Below are 17,979 nucleotides of genomic sequence, written 5' to 3'. Positions count from 1 at the left end.
TAATGCTACTCCTGTAGCCTCAAGCAAAGTCCACACACTGGAAACCTCAGAGCGAGCGGCTCCCGCGAAGCGGGGGCCGCGAGAGGTAAAGAGCGTTTTGGTGGGGGCGTGGCACTGGGAGGGGGCGCGGCTCACGCGGGAAGAGGAGACAGCTGATGGTGATGAATGCTGCTCTTCGCAGTCCCGGAGCCGCGCCTCTCACCTCCTCTGCGGCCTCGCTGGTATGCTCCTCCTCGCACCAAAAGACAGGAAGGGCTGGAACACTGTAATGCTACTCCTGTAGCCTCAAGCAAAGTCCACACACTGGAAACCTCAGAGCGAGCGGCTCCCGCGAAGCGGGGGCCGCGAGAGGTAAAGAGCGTTTTGGTGGGGGCGTGGCACTGGGAGGGGGCGCGGCTCACGCGGGAAGAGGAGACAGCTGATGGTGATGAATGCTGCTCCTCGCAGTCCCGGAGCCGCGCCTCTCACCTCCTCTGCGGCCTCGCTGGTATGCTCCTCCTCGCACCAAAAGACAGGAAGGGCTGGAACACTGTAATGCTACTCCTGTAGCCTCAAGCAAAGTCCACACACTGGAAACCTCAGAGCGAGCGGCTCCCGCGAAGCGGGGGCCGCGAGAGGTAAAGAGCGTTTTGGTGGGGGCGTGGCACTGGGAGGGGGCGCGGCTCACGCGGGAAGAGGAGACAGCTGATGGTGATGAATGCTGCTCCTCGCAGTCCCGGAGCCGCGCCTCTCACCTCCTCTGCGGCCTCGCTGGTATGCTCCTCCTCGCACCAAAAGACAGGAAGGGCTGGAACACTGTAATGCTACTCCTGTAGCCTCAAGCAAAGTCCACACACTGGAAACCTCAGAGCGAGCGGCTCCCGGGAAGCGGCGGCCGCGAGAGGTAAAGAGCGTTTTGGTGGGGGCATGGCACTGGGAGGGGGCGCGGCTCACACGGGAAGAGGAGACAGCTGATGGTGATGAATGCTGCTCCTCGCAGTCCCGGAGCCGCGCCTCTCACCTCCTCTGCGGCCTCGCTGGTATGCTCCTCCTCGCACCAAAAGACAGGAAGGGCTGGAACACTGTAATGCTACTCCTGTAGCCTCAAGCAAAGGCCACACACTGGAAACCTCAGAGCGAGCGGCTCCCGGGAAGCGGCGGCCGCAAGAGGTAAAGAGCGTTTTGGTGGGGGCGTGGCACTGGGAGGGGGCGCGGCTCACGCGGGAAGAGGAGACAGCTGATGGTGATGAATGCTGCTCCTCGCAGTCCCGGAGCCGCGCCCCTCACCTCCTCTGCGGCCTCGCTGGTATGCTCCTCCTCGCACCAAAAGACAGGAAGGGCTGGAACACTGTAATGCTACTCCTGTAGCCTCAAGCAAAGTCCACACACTGGAAACCTCAGAGCGAACGGCACCCCGAATATTGATCACCTTCTCCATTACCTTACTGCCCTGGCAGATTATTAGATTGAGGCTCATGGTCCACTGTATGATGGCAATCTGACTGATGGCTCATGTCATGCTCCATATGCCAATTTCAACCTACATTGTATCTCTCTATAAACTTTGCATCGGAGCCAGGCACTTTTGAAAATCTCATTTTCCTGCCCAGTAATCCCCTTTCAAAGTAGATCTTCTTTCATGGCATGAACGAATTAGGTCTTCAAGCTCTGCTGGGCATTTTTCTGAGTGTCAGTAGGTCTCTCTGTCCCACAGTAAGAGTAACCATGTAGTTTAGGATGAAAAGAGCGGGCACTTGGCAATGAGGAATGCTGCATGACCTTGGTGTGGCAGGTGAAGTGTATTCATCTAAGAAGTTTTCTCATCTTACAATATTAGTTGGTTAACCTGGATCTCAACCTTTGCACCTTCTACTACTGTGGAAAGTATAATTTTGTGTTTTTCACATGATCATCCCTCTGGATCACACACCAGTTGAGTGGCAGATGATCTGGCTCAGGACTGTGGTGGGCTCATTTTTAGGTCGAAGCCTACTAGACAGCGCAGCTATCTGGATTTAAAAGTCTAGTTGGTGACATTCTGAAAGCTGATTTGAGAACACATTCTGCCCATTGCTGACCATTGGCTTTCTGTTTTGTAACTTACAGTTGCTTGCTGCTTATTTGATGGCTTTATTTGCTTTAGGCTGTCCAGTATTTCTTTGTCCCTCCTGTGGAGCATTGCCAGTTTACTGTATTGTTTCACAAGGGCTTGCTTTCTATAACTATATCTGTCTGCCCCATCTCCCTCTACCCCATCTCCCTCTCCCCCATCTGTCTCCCCCATCTGTCTCCCCCATCTGTCTGCCCATCTGTCTCCCCCATCTCTGTCTCCCCATCTGTCTCCCCCATCTCCCCCTATTATCTCCCTATTATGTCCCTTTTATCTCCCTATTAGCTCCCTATTAGTTCCATTTTATCTCCGTTATACCTCCATTATATCTCCATTATACCTCCATTATATCTCCATCCCATCTCCATCCCATCTCCATCTCTCCATCCCATCTCCAGGTGTGTAAATTGTGGGGCATATTAACAAGGGCTGGCGATAAATATCTCAAAGCGCACTTAGCGCTTGCATATTTATCGCCGGCTATCTCTGGAATTTATCGCCCGGTTAGCGCATTATCAACAGCGCGCATCACAGAGGCAATACAAATTCTAGAAACGGCGATATCCTAGATGATAGGGCCTGTGGTCTTAGCCACAGAACCCACCCCCCATGTTAAGTATGCCTTAGTCAGGAATTTAACAGACATTAAATTCCTGCGTTAAGGCATACTTAACGCGATTTAAATATTCGCTACCCTTCCTTGTTAATATCGCGTAGCTGCCTTCACGATATTTTCCCTGGTTGGTTTCACAGCCTCGCCTAATTTGCATCTCATTAGCGATGCAAAGTTGGGCGTGCTGGAAACGGGCGCGAAGTCAGCAAAACACACGATAGCGTGTCTTTGCTGATAAGGCGATAAAATTATCGGCGCTTTTCAGCCGAAAATGGCCACAAAAGCGGCGATAATTGTATTGCGCCGCCTTGTTAATATGCCCCATGTGTTCTTGTCTTCTCACATTTGCTATGCATTCAAAATCAGCGGCCAAATGTTGGGCTCTGTCTTATTAGGTAGCTTGGTGTTTACTTTTCTTTCTCTAACTTCAAAGTGAGAGGATTTATGTGACAATCATGCTGGATACTGGGGGTGTGCTTGAAGAAGGCTTTGTCCCTCCTGTGGAGCATTGCCAGTTTACTGTGTTATTTCACAAGGGCTATTTTTCTATAACTATATCTGTCTCCTCCATCTCCTTCTTCCCCATCTGTCTCCCTATTTATCTCAGTTTTATCTCCATTATATCTCTAGTTTATCTCCGTTTTATCTCTGTTTTATCTCCGTTATACCTCCGTTATACCTCCATTATATCTCCATTATACCTCCATTATATCTCCATCCCATCTCCACCCCATCTCCACCCCATCTCCATCTCTCCATCCCATCTCCAGGTGTGTAAATTGTGTTCTTATCTTCTCACATTTGTGATGCATTCAAAATTAGAGGCCAAATGTCGGGCTCTGTCTTATGAGGGAGATTGGTGTTTACTTTTCTTTCTCTGACTTCAAAGTGAGAGGATTTATGTGACAATCATGCTGGATACTGAGGGTGTGCTTGAAGAAGGCTTTGTCCGTCCTGTTGAGCATTGCCAGTTTACTGTATTATTTCACAAGGGCTTACTTTCTATAACTATATCTGACTCCCCCATCTCCTTCTCCCCCATCTGTCTCCCTATTAGCTCCATTATTGATCCATTAAATCTCTGTTTTTTCTCCATTATATCTCCACTTGATCTCCACTTTATCGCTGTTTTATCTCCACTTTATCCCCACTTTATCTCCATTTTATCTCCATTATACTTCCATTATACCTCCATTATATCTCAATTTTATCTCCATCCCATCTCCATCTCTCCATCCCATCTCCATCTCTGCATCCCATCTCCAGGTGTTTAAATTGTGTGGCATAATATCAAGCACAGAGTTAAAATTATCGCCGCTTTAGCTGCAGTTTCGGCGATAAAGGGCTTGATAATATGCCCTTTAGAATTCCAATAGAAGCCCATGTTGACACCAAAACATGTGTTTCTATTGGAAATCTCAAGGACATATTATCAAGCCCATTATCGCCACTTTAGCAGCAGTTTTCTGCCCCTAAAGTAACTCCGTTTTTTGATAATATGCCCTCCAGTTCTTATCTTCTCACATTTGCTATGCATTCAAAATCAGAGGCCAAATGCTGGGCTCTGTCTTATGAGGGAGCTTGGGGGCATATCATCAAGCCCCGGGGATAAAATAATCGCTGCTTTAGTGTCCGTTTTCGGACAGAAAGAGGCGATAATTTTATCGCCTAATCAGCAATGTCACTCTATCGCGTGAATCCTTGCATTATCGCCCTTTCCCCCAACGCCCATCTTTGCATCTCTAATGGGATGCAAAGTGGGCGTTCCTGCCCTGACATAACTGGAGAAATGTTGCTAAGCGACATTTCTCCAATTATCAATGGGCACGCTGACCTGCAGAGCAACAAGCAAAGTAGGGATAACCCTTGTTATCGCTACTTTCCTTACACCTGCTTCAAAACGTACTTAACCATGATATCCTATGTAAGGTGGATATCATGGCTAAGTATGTCTTGCCCTATATGCAAGCTTTCGCCAAACCTTGTGCGATCATTGCTGTATTTACAGCGATAATTGCACAATTGGCAGCTTGCGCTCTGAATTTTATCGCTTTGGAGATAAGCATTGCTGAAAGCATCCTATCTCTGCGATACAATTCAGAGTTGACCGGCGATAATTATCCTCGCGCTAAGAGCGCAGAGCGATAATTATCGCATGGCCTTAAAGATATGCCCCTTGGTGTTTACTTTTCTTTCTCTGACTTCAAAGTGAGCGGATTTATGTGACAATCATGCTAGATACTGGGGGTGTGCTTGAAGAAGGCTTTGTCCCTCCTGTAGAGCATTCCCAGTTTACTGTATTATTTCATTATTGCTTTCTATAACTACATCTATCTCCCCCATCTCCTACTCCCCATCTGTCTCCCTATTAGCTCCATTATAGCTCAATTATACCTCCATTATATCTCAGTTCTATCTCACTTTATCTCCATTTTATCTCCATTCTAGCTCCATCATATCTCAGTTTTAGCCCCATTTTATCTTCGCTTTATCTCCACTTTATCTCTGTTTTATATCTGTTATACCTCCAGTATACCTCCATTATACCTCCATTATAGCTCCATTTTATCTCCATTATTTCTCCACTTTATCTCTGTTTTACCCCATTTTATCTCCACTTTAGCTCCATCTTATCTGTGCTTTATCTCCACGTTATCCCCACTTTATCTCATCCCATCTCCACTTTATCCCCATTTTATCTCCACTTTATCCCCATTTTATCACTGCTTTATCTCCGCCTAATCTCTGTTTTATCTCTGTCATACCTCTATTATATCTCCATTATACCTCCATTTTATCTCCATTATATTAGGAGTACTAATACTAATGAAGCACATGTTTTTGTAATTCTCAAGTGTGGTGGAAACAATATTTTCAATACAATCACAACTAACAGTTCATTAGGTGATACCATTTCCGTACATTATCGTTTATGCACTGTATAGTTTTATCAGTAAAATGTTATCTCAATTGAACATTTGTTGTCTGTAATGGCAGTGCTACTCAATGACACTGTATGACAATATACTCCCCTCTATGATTCGCCACTCTGCTATATACCACTCCAGCCTCTCCTTGACACTCTACACCACTCCACATCTCTCCACCCCACTCTCCTCCACTCTACGATACTCTACTCCATGACACTCTACTCCATCCTACGCCACTCTTCTCTATGCCACTCTACGCTACTCTATGCCACTTCACTCTAGGCCACTCTAAAACACTCCACTCCATGCTACTCCAATGGAAGGTGGATATCATGGTTAAATATGCCATGCCAAACAACGTAGTGCACATTTGGCAGCTAACTCTGGTATTTTATTGCTCTGGAGATAAGCGTCGCTGATAGCGCGCTATCCGCGCTATCCGCCCCGATAAAAACAAGCAATAGCTTGCCCCTTGGTGTTTACTTTTCTTTCTCTAACTTCAAAGTGAGAGGATTTATGTGACAATCATGCTGGATACTGGGGGTGTGCTTGAAGAAGGCTTTGTCCCTCATGCGGAGCATTGCCAGTTTACTGTATTATTTTACAGGGGCTTGCTTTCTAAAACTAGATCTGTCTCCCCCATTTCCTTCTCCCCATCTGTCTCCCTATTAGCTCCATTATTGCTCCATTATATATCCGTTTTATCTCCATTATATCTCCACTTATCCCCATTTTATCTCCATTTTATCTCCGCTTTATCTTCACGTTATTCCCACTTTATCTCCACTTTCCCCCCATTTTATCTCCACTTTATCTCCACTTTATCTCTGTTTTATCTCCCTTATGCCTCCATTATACCTCCATTATATCTCCATTATACCTCCATTATACCTCCATTTTAGCTCCATTATATTAGGAATAATAATGAAGCACATGTTTTTTTAATTCTCAAGTGTGGTGGAAACAATAATTTCAATACAATCACAATTAACAGTCATTAGGTGATTCCATTTCGTACATTATCGTTTATGCACTGTATAGTTTTATCAGTAAAATGTTATCTCAATTGAACATTTGTTGTCTGTAATGGCAGTGCTACTCAATGACACTGTATGACAATATACTCCCCTCTATGATTCGCCACTCTGCTATATACCACTCCAGCCTCTCCATGACACTCTACACCACTCCACATCTCTCCACCCCACTCTCCTCCACTCTATGATACTCTACTCCATGACACTCTACTCCATCCTACGCCACTCTTCTCTATGCCACTCTACGCAACTCTATGCCACTTCACTTAGGCCACTCTAAAACACTCCACTCCATGCTACTCCAATGGAAGGTGGATATCATGGTTAAATATGCCATGCCAAACAACGTAGTGCACATTTGGCAGCTAACTCTGGTATTTTATTGCTCTGGAGATAAGCGTCGCTGATAGCGCGCTATCCGCGCTATCCGCCCCGATAAAAACAAGCAATAGCTTGCCCCTTGGTGTTTACTTTTCTTTCTCTAACTTCAAAGTGAGAGGATTTATGTGACAATCATGCTGGATACTGGGGGTGTGCTTGAAGAAGGCTTTGTCCCTCATGCGGAGCATTGCCAGTTTACTGTATTATTTTACAGGGGCTTGCTTTCTAAAACTAGATCTGTCTCCCCCATTTCCTTCTCCCCATCTGTCTCCCTATTAGCTCCATTATTGCTCCATTATATATCCGTTTTATCTCCATTATATCTCCACTTATCCCCATTTTATCTCCATTTTATCTCCATTTTATCTCCACGTTATTCCCACTTTATCTCCACTTTCCCCCCATTTTATCTCCACTTTATCTCCACTTTATCTCTGTTTGATCTCCCTTATGCCTCCATTATACCTCCATTATATCTCCATTATACCTCCATTATACCTCCATTTTAGCTCTATTATATTAGGAATAAAAATTAAGCACATGTTTTTTTAATTCTCAAGTGTGGTGGAAACAATAATTTCAATACAATCACAATTAACAGTCATTAGGTGATTCCATTTCGTACATTATTGTTTATACACTTTATAGTTTTATCGGTAAAATGTTATCTCAATTGAGCATTTGTTGTCTGTAATGGCAGTGCTACTCAATGACACTCTATGACAATATACTCCCCTCTATGATTCGCCACTCTGCTATATACCACTCCATGCCTCTCCATGACACTCCACTCTACACCACTCCACTCTACGATACTCTACTCCATGACACTCTACTCCATCCTACGCCACTCTTCTCTATGCCACTCTACGCTACTCTATGCCACTTCACTCTAGGCCACTCTAAAACACTCCACTCCATGCTACTACCAGATAATCCGCTCTATGACACTCTACTTCTTTCAAAACTATTTCACTCCACAATTTTACTTCTGTTATTCCAATCCACTCTGTGACACTCTACTTCACACTGCCACTCCACTCTACTCCACTCTCCGCCACTCTATACCACTCCACTCTACGACACATTATGCCAGATCACTGTAGGCCACTCTACTCCACTCCATCCTCAAACTTCACTCTATGTCACTCCTTTACTCTCAACGCAACTCCACTCTATGACACTCTATGCCACTACACTCTATGGCACTTTACTGCACTCTACGCACTCCATACCATTCCACTCTATGACACTTTACACAATGCCATTTCACTCTCTGACACTCCAGTCCACTCTATGACACTTTACTCTACTCTATCTGTTAGTCCACTGTACGTCACTTCACTCTACGTCCTTCCACTCTACTTCCCTTCACTCTACGTTATCCCACTCTAAGACACTCTACTCCAAGCTACAACACTCTACTCCACTTTATACTACTCTACACCACCCCACTCTACTCCACTTTACTCCACCCTATGCCACCCTTTGATCCTCCACTCTACGACACTTTACGCTACTCTATGCCACTTCACGACACTCAACTCTATGCCTCTCCTCTCACTTCACTCTAGGAAACTCCATGACCATCTACTCTATGTCCCTCTATGACCCTCCAGGACACTCTACTTTGCTCTACGATGCTTCACGCTATGCCACTCTCTTCCACTCTACGCTACTCCACTACACTCTACTCTATGCCACTCCAATGTTGGATACTCTACTTCACTCTGCATCACTTTACACCACTATATGCTAAGACATTCTACTCCACTCTATGTCCCTCCACTCTACGCCACTCCACTTTTTTCTACTGTACGTCACTCTGTGACACTCTATGCCACTCTACGACTATCCACTCTACTGCACTCTTCACCACTCCATGACACTCAATGCCTCTCTAAGACACTCTACGATACTACTCCACAACACTATAAGCCACTCTCCTCTACGTCACTAACTTTTAGCCATGCTGAACAGCAGCCACGCTGGTATACAACATGGCTAAAATGCATTGGCAAAGCCAATAGCTCTTCCACAGGCGAGACCTATTGGCTTTGCCAGTACTTGTTTAGTTTGTTGTGACAGTATTGCTTTACATTGCAGTACCTTTCTGCAGTCGCGTCCGGCATTAATTGCGGGTGGGGGGTCGGATGGGAGGGTCATGGGGGGTTGCGTGTGTGGCTGGGCTTGCGTGTGGGGAGTGAGGGAGTAAGGGTTGCTTTAAAAATAAATAAAAAACGTACCTGTCTGCCAGCTGGGTCCTGCGTTTTCTCGGCACCTGCTCTTGCTCTCCTACATCCGGCAGGAACAGGAAGCCTCCCTCCCTTCTCCTAAGCCAATCGCAATGCTGCAATGGCAGTGTTGTGATTAGTGGGGATGCCGCCCAGCTAGGGGCATACGGGGAGGACATTTTTTCATGTTGGCTGCATTGCAGAGGGCCGACCAAACAGTCATTGCGCCCACAGGAGTGGGCACACCACTCCTCCCCTTCTTGCAGAGCAGCCCTGTGCCCACCATTCCACCCGCCCACAACTAAACATAAAATGGTAATAACTGGAAGTTACTCGCATTTTATGTTTCTGCTTCTCGCACTGCGAGAAAGCAGCTTGGCGAAGCTCCTCCGCCCTAGTGGACGAGCCGCCCCTGTCTTTCTTGGTGTTCATCAGTCCTCATCCTGAGCACATTTTGTGACTTTCTCAGTTGCAAATTTTTCACACACAAAGTTTGAAAACATTCATTATAGGTTATGCTCTGCACATCTCTGCCGATTTTCTCTAATGTTGACCGCCATGCTGTATCCAGAGTGGACATAGTCAAAATGTGGTTTTCTGCTCTGTAACTGAAGACATCCCCTATCAGTCGCATAAGTCCATTGTGTTTGTGCAACATGTGTTTAGTACATGGCATATTTATAGAATGTTACTGGGTGATGGTTGTGTGTATTCACTTGCCTCGTGCAAAACTTCCTTCCAACTTGTATTATGCTTTGCATTGACATAATGTCCAAAACCCTCACTGTCAAGTTTGAAAGATGGGGGCAGGGGGTTGTTAATTCCCCCACCTGAGACTCATCCAGGTTGTCATGTATTTGTGACTGGTTTGCATACAATGCTCCCCGTTGATAATACCTCTCACGTTTTGAAGGTGATGAATGAGGGCAGAAACAAACACTGACTGACCCATTCACTAAAATTACCAGAGGTGGTCACTAGAAGGAGAAAATCCGGGAGCTGCAGGAGTCATTCAAAGTATGGTCATCCACTACGTACAACTAGTACACACCACTCTGAGAGGAAACACCTACCCAGCTGTTCTATGAAAGAACACCAGGAGAGGCTCGTATCAGGAAAAAGAGGCGTGGGTCAAGTGGAAAGGGGGACGAGGGAGACAAATGTAAAAAATAAAAAAGAACTTACCTGCTGCACTACACCATCATGTCATGCTCTTCTGCTGCGCTGCTCTGCTCTTCACTGCAAGAAGGCACAGACTCCCAGCCTGCATTGTGGCCTATCCTGAAGCTGCTATCATGCATGAGAACCGCTTCAGGATTGGCCTAAGCGCCAATGATTTGCGCTCCAGGACAGAATAGGAGCCTGTGCTTGCTCTCTCCAGCTCCAGCAATGCAGCAGGGGTTGGAGAGAGTTTCACTGTGCATGTGGGTTTGGCCAGCCTGAGATGACCAGCCAAACCACATGCGCAGTGAAAGCAGTGCACCTACCACTTCCCTCAGTGCCTAACTTCACTGTGGTTCCGCCCCTAAGACTCGACACAAGGAAAATAAAACAATAATAAAACGGGTTTTAAACCTGTTTTATTTTTCATGCTTTGGAGGGTGCCGGCAAGGGAGGCGACGCTGCTCCACCATAGCAGAGGAGCCGCCCCTGGAAAAAACACTAATAACCTGCCAGATCAACTCCAACCATCACGTCTGGTATGATAAAGGAGAGCACAAGGCACTGAACCGGGTCACTAGGAAGCTGGAGCACGGGGTCAATACTCCCTTCCAAGCTGACCGCCACTTCCTGTGAAGCAGTCAGTGCAGGAAGTGGAGAACAGGGAACGCTTTTGGGCAGAGTAGGAAATGGACAAAGCAGTCGGGGACATAACATAACATGGATTTGTAAATCGTACATTCACCACGGAGGGTATCTTGGCCCTGAATAACAGATGTTTATTGTTACCCAACTCAATGGTAGTCATTTTATCGGCCTCAGAAGTATGAAAAACGGAGTGAACCCACCGCAATTTGAACCAATGACCATGAGGTCAAACACAGGCCCCTACAGTGGACGCATTAGTCCACTAAGTCACCAGACCCAGACAAGACAAGCCTCACTAGGGGGAGACACTGTAAGTATAAGCAGGCTACACTAGGTAGCCAATAGTACTTACTAGCCCTGCACTTTCTCATGTTTTCTCGCAAGAGTTGGGTACTTTACAACCTCAGCGGTTACAGTCGGAATGAAAGATACACACACACCCACACACATTTATTTCCCGTATCCCCTAATCTGCAATGTCACTCCCCTAGTTCCTTGGGTTGGCTCTTCTGGCACTATAGAGCAATAAAAAGTGTGCTGCAGAAGGAGACCTGGACTGGCTTTCATTGATAGGTAGTTGTCCCTGAATTATTAAAAGAGCCCCACCGCACCCGCCACCCAGACTCCAGAGTCCTCCAAGAGTGCGCAGAGCTCGAAGCAGTTAAACGCGAGGTGTCCGGCACAGAGGGTGCATTCTCAGCCCGCCTTTACCTGCCTACAAGTTATGAATCGAGGGCTAGTTACAAATGTGGTTGCCGGGCCAAGGGTTTAAAAATGAGTGTGCCCATTTCTTGGCTCCAAGAGCCCCTTAGGCGCGCCCGTGCGTTTAAAAAATATCTTATTTGGCTCCACAAATACATACGCATAGGAAACCGAAAGGACTGCCGTACAATTTACAGTATTCAAGCATCACCCTCAGCCGGTCTGAACCTGTACAGCCAGCACCTCAGACAACTCTTTGCCCCCATTGCCACTGGCCCTATTCAGCCAGCACATACTGCCACCGGGCCTCTACAGCCAGCACCCACTGCCAACGGGCCTGTACAGCCAGCACCCACTGCCACCGGGCCTGTAGAGCCAGCACATACTGGCACCGGGCCTGTACAGCCAGAACCCATTGCCACCGGGCCTGTAGAGCCAGCACCCATTGCCACCGAGCCTGCACCAACAACACTCACTGCCACCGGGCCTGTACAGACAACACCCACTGCCACCGGGCCTGAACAGCCAGCAAATCCACCGGGCCTGTACAGCCAGCATGTACTGCCACCGGGCCTGTAGAGCCAGCACCCACTGCCACCGGCCTGCACAGACACCACCCACTGCCACCTGGCCTGTACAGACAACACCCACTCCCACCGGCCCTGTACAGACAACACCCACTGCCACTGGGCCTGTACAGACAACACCCACTGCCATCGGACCTGTACAGAACACACCCACTGGGCCTGTACAGCCAGGACCCACTACCCCCCGGGACTGTAATGACAACACCCACTGCCACCGGGCCTGTACAGCCAACACCCACTGCCACTGGGCTTGTACAGACAACATCCAGTGCCACAGGGCCTGTATAGACAACACCCACTGCCACCGGGCCTGTACAGTCAACACCCACTGCCACTGGGCTTCTACAGACAACATCCACTGCCACAGGGCCTGTACAGACAACACCCACTGCCAGCGAGTCTGTACAGACAACACCCACTGCCACCGGGCCTGTACAGACAACACCAACTGCCACCGGGCTTGTACAGCCAACACCCACTGCCACTGGGCCTGTACAGCCAGCACCCATTGCCACAAAACCTGTACAGCCAGCACCCACTGCCACCGGGCCTGTACAGCCAGCACCCTCTGCCCCCGCCGGCACCGGGCCTGGACAGCCAGCACTCTCTGCAACCGCTGGCACCGGCCTGTACAGCCAGCACTCTCTGCCCCTGCTGGCAGTGGCATATCAAGGGGGGAGGTGGTCCGCCCCAGGCGGCATGAATTTTGGGGGTGGCGACTCCCCCTGCACTTACCTGTGGCCGTCGAAGGGCAGCCGCAGAAGGAATTGCCAGCACCTCCGCTCTTACAGCCTCTGCGGGGCAGCCAAACTGTCTAGCTATGTCACTGTCCGCTGGCACGGACCTATACAGCTAGCACCCTGTGCCACAGTAAGCACTGGGCATGTACGCACAGTACCCTCTGTGTCCCAGGCACCGGCCTTTACAGCCAGCATGCTCTGCACAAGCCATCACCGGACCAGTACATCTTGCACCCTCTGGCACTACCTGCACCGAGTCTATACAGCTCACACCCTCTGCCACTGCTGGCACTGGGCCTGTACAGCCAGTACCCTCTGCCACTGCCCACACTGGCCCCAAAAGCGGTACAAAAGGGGGTGGTGATAGATGGAGCTTCTGAATCAATCAAACACTCACACCCAGTCAAAAGATCTGGGTTTAATCCATCACCGTTCTTTAGCCCACTCTGCCACCCCAGTTCAGACATGGCTATATGCAAATCAGTCTGACCCTGTGCCTCATGGGAACAGTCCAGCCCGAACTGCCAAGCCATGTCTTCCCTGGACTGGAAAAAAGCTTCCGAGGACCGGTTTCTGGCATTACAGCCGTCTTCAGCCCGGCTTGCTTGAATCCAGTGGCAAAGTGAGCAAGGGACTCACGTCTGAGCATACCCTGCCACACTTATGGCGGCCAAAAGCGGTACAAAAGGGGTTGGTGATGGACGGAGCTTCTGAATCAATCAAACACTCACACACAGTCAAAAGATCTGGGTTTAATCCATCACCGTTCTTTAGCCCACTCTGCCACCCCAGTTCAGACATGGCTATATGCAAATCAGTCTGACCCTGTGCCTCATGGGAACAGTCCAGCCCGAACTGCCAAGCCATGTCTTGCCTGGACCGGAAAAAAGCTTCCGAGGACCGGTTTCTGGCATTACAGCCGTCTTCAGCCCGGCTTGCTTGAATCCAGTGGCAAAGTGAGCAAGGGACTCACGTTTGAGCATACCCTCCCACACTTATGGCGGCCAAAAGCGGTACAAAAGGGGGTGGTGATGGACAGTGGGGCAAGTCTGGAAGTGACCATCCTCCCCTGTCTCGTGGCAAGGACATGTATTTCAAAGCTCTTCTGGTCTTGCCCTGTGACCAAATAAATCGATTCACCATGCTCTCTATCTTGGATAACCAAATCATATTAAAAAAAAGTGGTATCGTTCTAAACAAATACAAAAATTTCGGCAGTAAATTCATTTTTACATAGTTTACCCTACCTACTATAGACATGTGCAAGTTATGTACCCTATCTAGATCCTTCCTTGCTTTATTAATAATTGGGTCCATATTGATCTCCACCAGCTTCTCCAATTCTGCCGTGATTGTAATGCCCAGGTACACCCCTTCACTAGTCACCCGTTCATCTACACAATCTGTATGGGAGTTCTTTATAATTTGAGACTTGCTTTTGTTCAAGGCATACCCTGCCACCCGCCCGAATAATTCCGCCTCTGGTTCAATTTCTCCAATCGCCTCCGCCGGCCTAGGTGTGATAACCACGATGTTGTCTGCATAAGCAAGGACTTTAATATCCCCCATACGAGTAGTTAATGGCCTGATTCTTACGTTTTGCTCTAGTCTCAAAATCAACGGATCGATGTACATAGCAAATAGGAGGGGTGAACATGGACACCCCTGCCTTGTGCCCCTGGTGATGTCAAAGGGTGAGGTGCGATCTGAGTTTACCCTAACGCAGGCCATAGGCTTTGTATATAATGTTTGAATCACTCTAATAAACCCTTCACCAATTCCCCCTCTCCTTAACACCGCCCACAAGAACTCCCAAGCCACCCTGTCAAAGGCCTTTTCGGCATCTAATAACATAGCAGCCATAGGGTTCCCCTCCGTGCCCTGAACATCAAATAGCGTAACCATCTTCCTGATATGCAACGTGGTACCTCTATGTGGTATAAAGCCATGCTGATTTGTACTCACAATCTGCCCTATTACCTTAGAAAATCTAACTGCCAATACTTTGGAGAATATTTTTAAGTCTGCGTTGAAGAAGATGGCCGCGGACCGGTCCGTTGAGTGAGATGCAGAGTCATCCCTCTCCCTGAGAATGAAGTCGGAGTGAAAGTAATGCAGATGCCTATGCGACTGGTAGTGAGAAACCGAGGAGTGAGAGTTTTAATACCGTCGCGGCTTGTGCAAAGGGCATTTTTCAGAGCTCTTCGAATCATACGACTTTTAGAGGAGTTCACGCTGCCGGTCTGGTCAGGTGTCTGGTCAGATGTACCATTGACCCGAAGCGGGATGTCTACACGCAGTGTGAAGCAGGGGGGTGATACAAAAAAATTACCCGTATCGCAGAACACTGTCAGGAATCAAATGGTGAAAAGCAGGAATCCAGAGATAGATGTTGATACGGACTCGGCATCCAGAAAGAGAGAGTTGAGGAGAAAGGAAAAGGAGAAGGGTGCCGACACCAGAGCTGAACGCAAGGCAATAATAGCAGCAGCAGCCGTGGAGAGAGCGGGGAAAAAAGCATTGAAAACAGAAGCTGCATTAAGAAAAGAGACAACCCCTAGAACTGGGAGAGGGGCGCTACGGCAACCTACCTTAGCGGAGTCCTTTGCGAGTACCTTAATGAATACCAAGAACGAGCTGCCGTTGGAGCGGGGTCAGGACCTGGTGAATCAAGAGGTTGACCCAGCGTTGCCCGCGATACTGGTGGTGCGAGAAACAACCCCTGCAGACATGGCGTTACCGGCGGAGGGAAAGTCTGTCGAGGCGACCGAGTTGGCAGCGTCAGAACAAGCAACAGGAGCAGGAGCATTGAGCAGGCAGTACGCGGAGAGCGGCTCGATGGATTCGAACCCAGGAGGAATAGCAGAGCAGCCGTCGGAGTGTATGGAGCAGGAGCAGTGTCTACACAAGACTGTAGTTTCTTCAAGGGAGTCGCTGAATGCGGAAGGAGGTCGGCAGGCTGAGCTGGGACTAGCACCCAGCGAGGAGCACTCAGACGACCTGACCCCTGCCCCTATTGAGGTACAGCCAGCTAACTTGATTCTTGGGCCAGGCGTGTCTGACGGTAATGTTCTGCTACCGACTGAGGCAGTGATAGCGGTTACCGGCCCAATTAGTATATCGGAGGGGGCTGCAGGGCTGATCTATTAAAGGGTCCGAGTCTGTGTAAGAGCTTGAGCAGTGAAGTTAGCTCAATGGACATAAAAAGTAATGGGCAGGGAGATAAAGAGATGGGGCAACAGCGGATAGGGGGGGGCACAGGCGCTGCCAGGTACACAATTTAATTCACTTCTGGGTAAGCCAGATAAAGGGGATGTCGACACCTCTACTGCTAACCCTAATGCATCTATTGTTTCTGGCACCACTGGAGTTTCTGTACTAGGCATGATACCAGGCACGGTACCAGGCACGGCACCAGGCACACCAAGTGAAGAGATTTTTTACTCAGTTAATGATGAAACGGATGAAACAGACAGAGCTTCTGTAATGTCTAAAAGCGGGGAAGCAGAACCAGAGTCTGAATCAGACGAATTTGATGGGAGCTCAGCGCTCAGTGGATCATCTGTCACAGACCATGATTCAGAAGCGGATCAAACTCAGTCCTCTCTAGACGGCAAAGTGCAACAATCTACCGCGGTTAGGATGAAACTGCAGCATACCAGAAAACAGCAAAGCAGGATTAGCCTTACACAGATGGAGATGTCTAGGAAGTTGGTTTGGGATTATTCGGCTACTTCTAAAATATACCAAGAGGAAGGGGGAAGGAGGGCCCAACATCCTGGGCCAACTGGTGTGCAAAATCAAGGTCAGAGTCCCACAATGGGGACAGTCTATGCAACCCTTAAACAGATGCAGGGGGAAGCTAGAGCAGAGACTAAAAGGTCTAAATGAGTAAGTAAGAACATAGAAGGCTCTCTGAGTAAAATGAATAAATTATATGCAGAAATGGCTGGTCGTGTGACTGAAGTCGAAGAAAGAACAGGACATTTAGAGGAGGAAGTATCTCAATGGAAGGAGTTTAAGGCTGCACAGGAGAAGTTTAATGAGGACTTGCAGTGGAAGGCTGAGGATGCAGAGAACAGGAAAAGGCATAACAATATTAGATTATTGGGTATTCCGGAGGGTCTGGAGGAGCAAAATCCGAGAGCTTTCGTGGTCACCCTGTTGAAAGAGGCATTTCCAGAGATTATCGGTTGGAATTGGGACGTTGAGATACAGCGAGCACATAGGTACCCCTTGACAATTAAGAGATCTTATGGGGCCGCACAGAATGTAAAACCAAGGGCAATGCTTATATATGTAGGGAACTTCCTGGCCAGACAGGAGATAATGGATAATGCTAGACCACAGGATCGTCGTTCCTTCAAAGGGGCATCTTTCTTTGCCCGACCCGACTTTTGCCACGTCACGGTGGAAAGGAGATGGAGATTGAGGCAAATGATAGACCCTTTTCAAAAATAGGATGCGAGGCCTATCTCTTGTTCCCTGCAAGATTAAAAGTGATTTCAGACGGGCATACAAGAATGTTCTTCTCAGAAGTTAAAGCGCAGAGTTTGACTGAATTAAAGGAGAATAGAAGGCATGGGGTCGTCAGACCAGGCATCGAGTGAACTGGAATAAATTGGAATAAACATGGATTAAATCATTTAAATGATGATTATCTAATTAAAACATGTTGTTTGGTTAGGCTGGTTAGGCGGTGGAGGGGTTAGCGAGGGGATCATGGGGTAGGAGAGTTGGTTTCACTGGTTTCATCACTGAGCAGGGTTTTTTTTACGTTATCGGCATTCTGCAAAACAAGGTGAGGCTAGAGGGGAGAGGGAGGGTGGCGGCACTCTAGGGGCTGGGAAACAGTCA

The sequence above is a fragment of the Lissotriton helveticus genome, chromosome 6, assembly GCF_964261635.1.
Source record: "Lissotriton helveticus chromosome 6, aLisHel1.1, whole genome shotgun sequence".
Taxonomy (NCBI): domain Eukaryota; kingdom Metazoa; phylum Chordata; class Amphibia; order Caudata; family Salamandridae; genus Lissotriton; species Lissotriton helveticus.
Note: the sequence above shows the minus strand (reverse complement) of the source record.